This window comes from Megascapheus bottae, chromosome 12 (assembly GCF_031878675.1).
Source record: "Megascapheus bottae isolate mThoBot1 chromosome 12, mThoBot2.hap1, whole genome shotgun sequence".
Lineage (NCBI taxonomy): Eukaryota > Metazoa > Chordata > Mammalia > Rodentia > Geomyidae > Megascapheus > Megascapheus bottae.
In genome coordinates, this window is record NC_143520.1 from 46,899,613 (window position 1) to 46,910,155 (window position 10,543).

Below are 10,543 nucleotides of genomic sequence, written 5' to 3' on the forward strand. Positions count from 1 at the left end.
TGGGCACCAGCGGTTCATACCAATAATCCTAACTGCTTCAGAGGCCAAGATATAGAATATGATTTAAAGCCAACTGCATAAATTCCCAGAGCCTCCATTTAAAAAAAAAAAAAAAAACCATCTGTTGAGTGTCAGCAACTATCCCTGATACACAAATGTAGCCAAGTTTCCCACTGCAAGTACCAAGTACTATCCTTCTTAGACTGGTTAAATCTAGAGGATGTTGTCAAACAATTACAGCATGGGTTCCAGGGGACCCTGGTTTGCTTGTGCTTTCTTAGGGAGATGGTAGGCCTTTGGTAGTGTGAGGAATCTCCCAGTGATTCTGGGATACAGCCTCCACTAAACTTCCAGCTTTGATCTCGCTAAGTGAAATGCTCAGCCAGGAGATGGTATTAGTATAGTCATCTACAAACTAAAAAGGCCCTGATGAGACAGTGTGCCCTGGCCTTGTGCAACACTGAAGAGACAACTATGCTTTTGCTTGAATATCTTGTATGGGAAGAAGCACCACAAGCAGTCTTGGCACCTCCCTGAGCCAAGCTTAAGGGTCGCTCAGTGATGTTCCAAGGTCGTCATTTGATGATGAGATGAACCCTATTTCCCTTGACCACATGTCCTTGTCAAGCCATATTCCCCTCTGAGTCTGTGTCCACACTGAGAATTCTGTGAGAGAAGAGTGGACTTACGGTTTTAATGAGATGCTTCCACTATGACATTCAGGCCAACCCCATACCATATGGCCCTGTCCTTTATTCACTGTCATTTTTACCAATTTTACAAGCAAGACTCTGCAGCCATTCAATGTGTTTACAGTTCATTTCTAGCCACTTAGTGTCTTTTTTCTTATACCAACAACCCAATGATCAACTTAGAAGATTTTGTTTTCTTTCCCTGCTTCTTTAGATAAAATACCCAGGTTACTTGCATCCCTGCTCTCTGCCATAGCCTTTTTTGCTCATAAGCTCAAAGAAAGTGATTGGATTCCAATAAAGCAAAAATGTCCCGAAGGTCAGGGGTGGGGATGGAAATAAGGCAAGCTCTCTGCTTCTAGACAGTCACTTAAAGCTGGAGAAGTTTAAAGGCAGGAAGAAAATGGTGCTCCTCAGACTTGGCAAGGAGTGGCAAGGAGAGACTGGGCAGGGCTGAGGGCTCTCTGACCTCAAGGGCCAGCAGTGGTAGGCTCACAGGCAAGCCTGGTAGAATGCACACTGAGGCTTCCTTTTTCCCTTCCTGTTTCTTCAGTAGTAAAAGGAAAGAAAAAAAGAGAAAAGAGGCATGGTATAAGCAAGGATTATATCATGAGCACTTAGAAACAATTTAGTGATATTGCTACCAAGAATGGAGGGCAGGGGAATGAAGCAAGGGGCTAGAGAACATGCTCAAGGTGCCGAGCTGGCAAGTGTGAGGTCTCATGTTCAATCCCTAACATTACCAAAGAAATAAAAGGGAAGTAGGGACATGACTGTTTAGACTTCCTACTCAGCCAAGTGTCAGTAGCACATGCTTTCAGCCAAGAAACCACTCCAAGGCATCCCCAGCAGGGGGCCTCTGAGCTCTGTCTGAGCCCAGCAGTTTGGAGGGGCCAGTTGGTGTTTTTGTGTTTCTGTAAAGACAACACAGCAGTAAGGCTGGTTTTCTTGTGCTTAAAGAGGATAGAAAGGACAGATAAAGGATACACATTAACCAAGCTCCCTTGTACTCAGAGCCCACCCTTGAGAAGATATTGAGAAAGGAGCCCAGCCCCAAGTGGGCAGGCTCAGAGGTAAGCCCTTCTGTAGTGTCACTTCTCCAAGCACCTGAACACCGGAGGTCCTCATCCAGACCACCGGGAGGAAGAAGAAATCTGAGTCCATGAGCCCTAGTAAGTGGCTCCTTCTGGATTCCAGGGCTATTCTGCTCCACCCATAAGCCAGGGCACTCTAACTCCAAGGCCACCTGAGGTGGCTTTTATCTTCCCTTTCTCCTGTATAATGTTTCTTGTGTCCAAGCACTTAAGCAGCAAGTGCTTTAAAAACCTAAGCCTGAATTCAGTGCTAGTAAACAGAGCAAAGACCACGAGGCATGGCTTTTGCCCTACTGCTCTGGTAAAGATAAGTCAGTCAGACTCCATAGCAGCAGTGACGTTGGTCCTTGTAACATAATTGACCCTGGGGTATATGGATGATGCATGCTCCATCCTATAAGCTCACTTTGGAGGAGGGATCTGAGGCAAGTCCAGAGAAAATAAAGAGAAAATAACCATCTCTAAGGACTGAGCTCTCAAGAACAGTTTTGAGAAAGTATGAGCAAGTCCAGTCCTGAAGGATGAATACTGAAACTAACACCAAAGTCTCATGGGGGAGGGAGAAAAGGGATACAAGGACAAGATGTCCAGACTAAATTTGGCCTGAGTGAAACAGGAGGAATAGTTAGTTGGAAAGTCTGAAAACTAGACTCGTGCTGGGTACTGATGGCTCATACCTGTAATCCTAGCTACTCAAGAGGCTGAGAGTGAAAATCACAATTCAAAGACTACCCAGGCAAAAAGCTGGAAGTGGAGCTGTTCCTCAAGTGGTAGAGCACTGGCCTTGAGAGAAAGAAGCTCAGGGGCAGTGCCCAGGCCCGGAGTTCAAGCCCCAGGACCAACACAAATGAAAACTAGAATTAAAAACTGGGTTCAAATCTGCCTGAGTTCTGGCACTGTTACTGACAAGCAAAGACCTTCCCTGAGCCTCATAGTTGCCATTGTAACAGAACCATCATGTTCCACATGGGCTGTGATAGCATTGTGTGAACAGCTAGACACGTCAGAATGTTAGTTATCCAGAGATGAGCATACACTTGAGGAGGCAGGGAAAGGTAGCAGTTGGGAAACATGATGAAAATAAACCAGGTAAAGGAGAAAATGGAGCTTAGGTTGTAGTGGAGAGAAAGGCGATATGGTGTGTGCTGGGAATCACGCTAGTTAGGTTTAAAGTGGCGAGCCACCAGGGTGAGACTTTGTGTAGAAAGCAGGGGCATGGAGAAGGAAAAAAGGAACAGATGGGAAGGACAGGGGAGCCTTGCTACACTCCAGGCTTGGCCAGTGATGCGGTGGTGGAGCTGAGATAGGACCAAGATGACAAGAAGGTGTGATGGCTGCAAATAAGGCTAAAGAAAAAGAAGGTCCTCTGCAAATGCAGTCTGATGTGTGGCATATATTTACCTGCCTGCTGCTTAGCTCACTTGCCCTGTATAACCAAAAAAAAAAAAAAAAACCCACTATCTTACAGGATTATTCTGAGAATGAAATTAACCAAACAAATATAAGGCAGCTTTTACTTAACAAGGATTAAAGCAACCTTGTTCCCTTTATCTCCTGCCCTGAAAATGATGTCTTGTTTTTTTTTAATTATTATTTCATGTGACTGGGCTAAACCACCAAAGCTGTCTAGTTTCTGACTTCTCTAAGTCAGCTTTCCTTTTGATTTCCATGAGCCTTTTCAATTTTTTCCCCTGAGTTAGATAATCATGTTCTGTTACATGCCACCAGGACAATTTAGTTGATGAATTCAGATCAAGTACAGAGAGCTTCATGTCCCTCTACATGTGACAAGACCAGCTTCTGGTTAGCATGGGCATACTTGAGAGCTGTTGGGGGGGCTCTATAGGTAGAATATCGGTCCCCAATAATAGTACATCCTAATTCTCAGAAAACCATGAGTAAATCATGAATAATATATATAGTACATACATACTATAAATATATGTGTAGATGTGATTTAACTGATAAGCTAGAGATGGAAAGGTTTTCTTGAACCATCCATATGCCGCCCACATAAATTTACAAGAGTCCTTATGAAGCTGGAGGGTCAGAATGAGCAAATCTATGACAACGGAAGCAGATCGGCAAAGAAATTTGAAGTTATTGCTCAGCTGCCTTGAAAAATGGAGAAAGAGGCCATGAGCCAAGGAATGCAGATCGTAGAAGCTGGAGCACGAAAGGAAACATTGCCCCCTAGAACCCCCCAGAAGGAGCTTAGTTTTATTGATACTTTGATTTTAGCTCAGGGACACTCAGTTTGGGTTTCTGACTATTGTGTGATAATAAATTTGCTATGTTCTATTTCACTGAGCTTTTGGAAATTTGTTACAGCAGTAATAAGAAACTAGTATAATACCTTTCCCCCATTTCTAGCTGAGGAATCATATGTAACGTCTTTAAAGGACTCATTTGTAATCATTTGTCAGGATTCTTGTCAATTATTTGCAAGAGAGAAGCACAATTGTGGGTATCTTTGCCAATCTCTTGGGGGAGAGAAGCTGTAAAGCCAGGACTTCTGCATTCATCTTTGGGACAGAGTTTCCTAGTCGTGCAAACTTAAAATTCAAGCATTGAAGAATTTCCACAGAACTTGAAAGTTTGGGGTTTTTTTTATTTTTTGAAAGTTTTTTTTTTAAACATAAAACATATATGAAACAAATCAGACATCTGGTACCAGCATTACAGACCGTGTTGTACACCCCAGTGTAGCTAGAATTTGAATTTGCCAACATTCTCTGCTTTAAGAATGTCCTCTGAGGGCTGGTAGCATGGCCTAGTGGTAGCATGCTCGCATAGCATTCACAAAGTCCTGGGTTCAATCCACATACACAGAAAAAGCCAGAAGTTGTGCTGTGGCTCAAGTGGCAGAGCCTTGAATAAAAAGTGTCCAAGGACGGACAATCCCAGGCCCTGATTTCAAGCCCCAGGACTGGTTCAAGCCCCAGGACTGACAAAAAAAAAAAGACTGTCCTCTGATAAATCTAGCTCTTCAAGCGCTTTCTTGCTTTCTATCTACATTAGCAAAACAAAGAGGAGATAATTCCAGCTGATGAAACCTTTTCTCAATTATTCATTAAAAATAGACAGAACACAGCAGTGTACCTACATTTGTGTATCTTTCTTAATTCATTTAAGTGTCTTTCAGTGATGATAAGCAGTAAGAATAAAGAGGGGTTTAGTTCAACTTCTTTTTCTTCAACTCCATGTAACTCCTTTACATGTCAGAATGAGTTACCATGGTAATATTTTCTGAGCAATAAATGTACTGAATTGCACTATTGAAGATGCCCAGGAGAAAAAAATACTAATAACCTGAGAACGTCTAATCATTTTATAGGACCCCAGGGCTACTAAAACAGAAGGATAGATATATTGCTCTGGGTGATCAGAATTTGCTACACCCAATCCCAGCTCACATAAAACAGTGTGGAAAGCAATACACCATCCCTTAATTCCTTTGTCTCCCCATCTCCAAGCCACTATCCAAGCTGCTCAAGTGGCAAGTGATACATGTAGATGAAGGATAAATATCTGAAATGCATATCAAAAGGATTCAGGGATGATGGAAGCAGCCAGGCTGATATCATGTTTAACTATGTCTTAATAGTGGCATGACACTAGACAGCAGCAAAAGCGTAGTTGGCATATGCCTGTAGTCCCAGCTACTCAAGAGGCTGAAATGGGAGTAATGTGAGTTCAAGGCCAGCCTGGACAACATCATAAGGTACCATCTTAGAGAAAAACAAAAGCTAAAATGTTATGAATGAAAGCTCTATTTACTGAAAATAGATATACCATTCTCCAACATTTGTTACTGTCATTTTCTAAATCTACTATAAAGCAATATAATAGTAAAATTAAAATCCTATGGACATTTACAACAAAAATATGTGGTAAGGGGGCCAGGAGTTTGGCCTAGTGGTAGAGTGCTTGCCTAGCATGCACGCAGACCCGGGTTCAATTCCTCAGTACCATATATATAGACAAAAGCTGGAAGTGGTGCTGAGGCTCAAGTGGTAGAGCTCTAGCCTTGAGAAAATCCAAGAACAGTGCTCAGGCGCTGAGCTCAAGTCCAGGACTAGCACACATACACACACACACACACACACACACACACACACACACACACACAAAATATGTGGTAAGCTGAAGGTGCAAATTTGGGTAGGACAAATAATAAGTGGTCACCAGCCCTGCTTGATGTGGGCAATGTACACAATAAAGCCCTGGGAAGACAGCAGCAGCTGGTGTGCCTAAAAACAGGGGACCCCAAGAGTAATTCCCCAGGTGACCACCCGTGAGACCTGTAGCTGAACTGTGGTTTCCCATGCCGAGTGACAGAGAGCCAGGAGCCAATCATAAAATCAACATTTTGAAGGGAGAATAACTTGGATTGGTTTTTTGAGCTGTGATTCATATACTACATATTTTACCCATTTATGGAATATAATTTAACGACTGTCACAGTCACAGAGTTGTATAATCATTATCACAATATTAGGTCATTTTTCACTTATAAGCAAAACTCCCAACCCCTGACACCCATTTGCAGTCACTGTTGTTTCTTGCCAGCTGCCAGTCATTGGCAACCACTAATCTTCTCCCTGCCTTTATAATTGTGCTTGTTCTTGACATTTCATTTAAATAGAATCATAAAATATATCACCTTTTATATTTGGCTTCTTTCATAATGCTCCAATGGTTCATTTATAGACATATATGTATACATATATATCAGTATTTCTTTTTCATAGCTGAGTAATATACCATAATTTGGCTTGCTCTTTTTGGTGTTTTTGTTCATCTGCTGATGGATATTGGTTTCTTTCTATCCTTTTTTTAAAAAAAAATTATAAAGATGATGTACAGAGGTGTTACAGTTACTTAACATTTTTTACATTTCTTTTTGAACAGTGTTACCCCTCCCTCATTTTCTTCCTGACTTCCCACCCCTCCAAAATGTAAAGTCTATTTCCAACACAGTCTCTAGTGAGTTTCACTGTGGCATTGGCTCACCCTTTGTCCAGCCATTTTTGTGATTGTCCTTCTCTTCCCCAAATCAGATAAAGTTAGGTACAAGACTAAGGGTACGGAAATCAGAAACTGTGGTAATAGGGAATGAATTAAAGGAAAGGGGAGAAAAAATTGCAAACAGTGCACTGAAAAATCCTCATTTCCATTTCTTAGAGATCATTTCCATAAGCACCATTTTATATGGTTATATACATTGCTTCTATCTTTGGTTATTCTGAATAAAGCTTTTGTGCACAGTTATGTCCAAATTTTGTTTGGAAATCTGTTTCAAATTTTTTGAATATATGATTAAAAGTAAAAAATTTGGATCATGATAATGCTTTATTTCATTTATTTAAAAGCAGCCAAACAGTTTTCCACTGTAGCTGCATCATTTTACATTATAATTTATTATCTGAAAATCCTAGTTTGTTCCTATCCTTGACAACATTTGTCCTTTTAATTTTTTTATAGTACTGGAATCCTTGTTAGAATAGAGTGGCATCATTTTGTGGGTTTAATTTGCATTTCCCTAATTACTAATAACATTTAACATGTATTTGTATTCTTGTTAGTTTTTTACATATCTTCATTAGAGAAATAACTATTACCAGGCATCAATGGCTCACACCTGTAATCCTAGCTACTCAGGAGGCCGAGATCTGAGGATGTAGTTCAAAGCCAGCCCAGGCACTAAAGTCCATAAGACTCTTATCTCCAATTAACCACCAGACAACCAGAAGTGGTGCTGTGGCTCAAGTGGTAGAACACTAGCCTTGAGCTGAACAGTACAGGGTAAGTGCGCAGGCCCAGAGTTCAAGCTGCACAACCAATGAGAGAGAGAGAGAGAGAGAGAGAGAGAGAGAGAGAGAGAGAGAGAGAGAGAGAGAGAGAGAGAGAGAGAGAGAGAAAGAGAGAGAGAGAGAGAGAGAGATAAGGGAGGGCAGGGGGGAACTTTCTATTCAATTTGGCCTTTAAAAAGTTTTGTTATTGTTGAGCAGAAAGGGAACTTTACATATTTGGGATACTACACTCATCAGGTATATGATTTTTAAATAGTTTTGCCACTTTGTGGGTTCTCTTTTCATTTTCTTTCTTTTTTTTAAGCTTTTACATCAACTTTACTCTCGGAGCTACCTTGCATGAATGAATAAACCCCTAACATTGTCAACTATTGTAGGAATTATATTCCTTCTTGCCTGTACCAAAAACTCATACTCCATCACTTCTGCTTGCACCTGACTCTTTTCACTTTCTTTCTGTTTGTTTGCCAGTCCTGCTGCTTGAACTAAAGGCCTGGGTACTGTCCTGGAACTTTCTCAAGGCTAGCGCTCTACAACTTGAGCCACAACCCCACTTCTGGCTTGTGTTTATATGGTACCAAGGAATCAAACCCAGGATTCTGTGTGTGCTATGTAAGCATTCTAACACTAGGCCACACTCCCAGCCCCTCTTTTCATTTTGTTACTGGTGTCTTTTGATACACAAAACTTTTCATTTGGATCATATCCAGTTTGTCCAGTGTGTGTGTGTGTGTGTGTGTGTGTGTGTGTGTGTGTGTGTGTGTGTGTGTTTGTGCATGCAGATTCTGGGGCTTGATCTCAGGGCCTGGACACTGAGCTTTTGTGTTCATGGCTAGCACCCTACCGCCTGAGTCATAGCTCCAGTTGCAGCTTTTATGTGTGTGTGTGGGGGGGTGCTTAATTGACAATAAGAATCTCACAGCCTTTCTTTCTTGGGCTGGCTTTGAAAAGTGATATTCTGATTTCAGCCTCCTGAGTAATTAGGATTACAGGTGAGAGTCACTGTCACCTGGCCTTTGTCTTATTTAAGAAATCATGTTCAAAGCCAAGATCATAAATCCCTTCCTGTAGGTTATCTTCTAATGTTTAGTCTTGGATAGTTCTTGAATTATTTACGATGAGCTAGGAATTCAACTTCATTCTTCTCCATGTGGGTGGCCAGTTGTTCCACGACCATTTAATGAAGAAGATGAGATGCCCTCCCCCTTCCTCTCCTCCACCCCTCCATTTACCAGTACCTCTGTCTCCAATTCCCATCAGTCACTTACAGACAGCAGTGGGGAATGTAACTACACTGTAGCCACCATGTTGTAAAACAAGTCACCATACTACTTTATAGCAAAGTTATACGCAATTTTTGCTAAGGTAAGTACAACAGGCGTGGTTTTACAACTACTACCATCAAGTATGACATTCATGTCACACAGCCACCACAGTTATTTAATGTCACCTATACCCAGCTAAGAATCATCTTGTCCCTCTTCTTCTCAGTATGTCTAATGCCCCTCACCACTGATAGGTCTCCTTCCAAATACACCTAACCTAGCTTATTCAAACCACATATCTAGCCCTGCTTTGCCCATATAAAGCTCAGTGCTTCATAACCATGGCTATTCATTCTCATGTCACTTAGGCCATTCCTTCTATCTACTGTGCCCTACGTTTTCCTCTTCCTTCCCATTTCCTACCCATGGACACGCCCAATGTCTTCTCTATCACCTCCTGGAAGCCTCCTCTGATTTCTTTCATGTGATTTTTATTTTTCTGTGAATATGTTTTTTTGGATGGCAAATGATGACACTTCATTCGCCACTATCTTGTACTGTTTGAAACCTGTTCTGTGCACTTCAAATTGTGTCTCCTGAATCCATCTCATCGTGGGTGTTCCCAGTCAAATTCCCAGAGTATAGCTACTGAGGATAAGATTAGAATGAAGTGTGTTCATCACTCCATCAAGAGGGAGACAAGCAGAAAGGAGGCCATAGGAGTTGCATGTGGAGAAGCTAAGCATTGACTTTGATCTTTGCCTCTTGCTGCTGGCCTTCTTTCTGCACTCACTCAGAGTTGTTGAATCAAGCCGTGAGTCATCACATCACTGCTAAGTAAGCATATGGAGGTTCTGACAGAAAAGTGGAAACCCTACAAAGAGAACTTGGAATGTCTTCTCTACTCCCTGGAGTTCAAAAAGTAAACTTTCATATAGGAAAAGAATAGAGCACTCAAATAGTATTGTTCAAGGCAAAACTTATCCAAACACTACTTTCTATAAAACCCAGGAAAAAAAAATTCAGACTTGAGAAGAGAAAAAGAATCTGCCTGGAATGTGTTGGAAGTTGAGAGGCAGAGGTGTGGTAATGATTCTCTCCTCCCTCCACAAGACAGCAAATTCCAGAAAAGGGCAGGCTCAGGACAACAGGGCAGAGGGGCCAAACAGCTGGGGTGACCAATGTGACAGGAAAGTAGTATGCCCTGCATCCCCATAGAGCCACTCAGGACATGAGAGAGCTGGAACCTCCAAAGCCTTTCTCTACAGCTCTCAAAGCGGAATTCATTGGAGAAGCTCTCTGGGAAGGGATGAAAGGCTACGGAAATCAGTGCAGCCTCTGCCCCAGAGATCCTGGGACTTGCAATGTTGGGGCTTTCATCTTGAAGTCAGAAGCAAAGAATAAACCCATGCCTCTTTCAATGATGTTATGCTTTTTCTTAAAATTTTATAGCCTCAGCTCACTAACAAGCAACACAATACCATTGGAGAGTCCTTCCTTCCTTCTTTCCTCCCCTCCTTCCTTTTTATTTTTATTGTTTTTGTCCTGGTCCTGGGGCTTGATTCAGGATCTGAGCACTGTCCCTAAGCTTTTATGTTCAACAATAGTGCTCTACCTCTTGAACCACATTTCAGCTTCTGGCTTTTGTGCTGGTTAATTGAAGAAGAGAGTCTCAC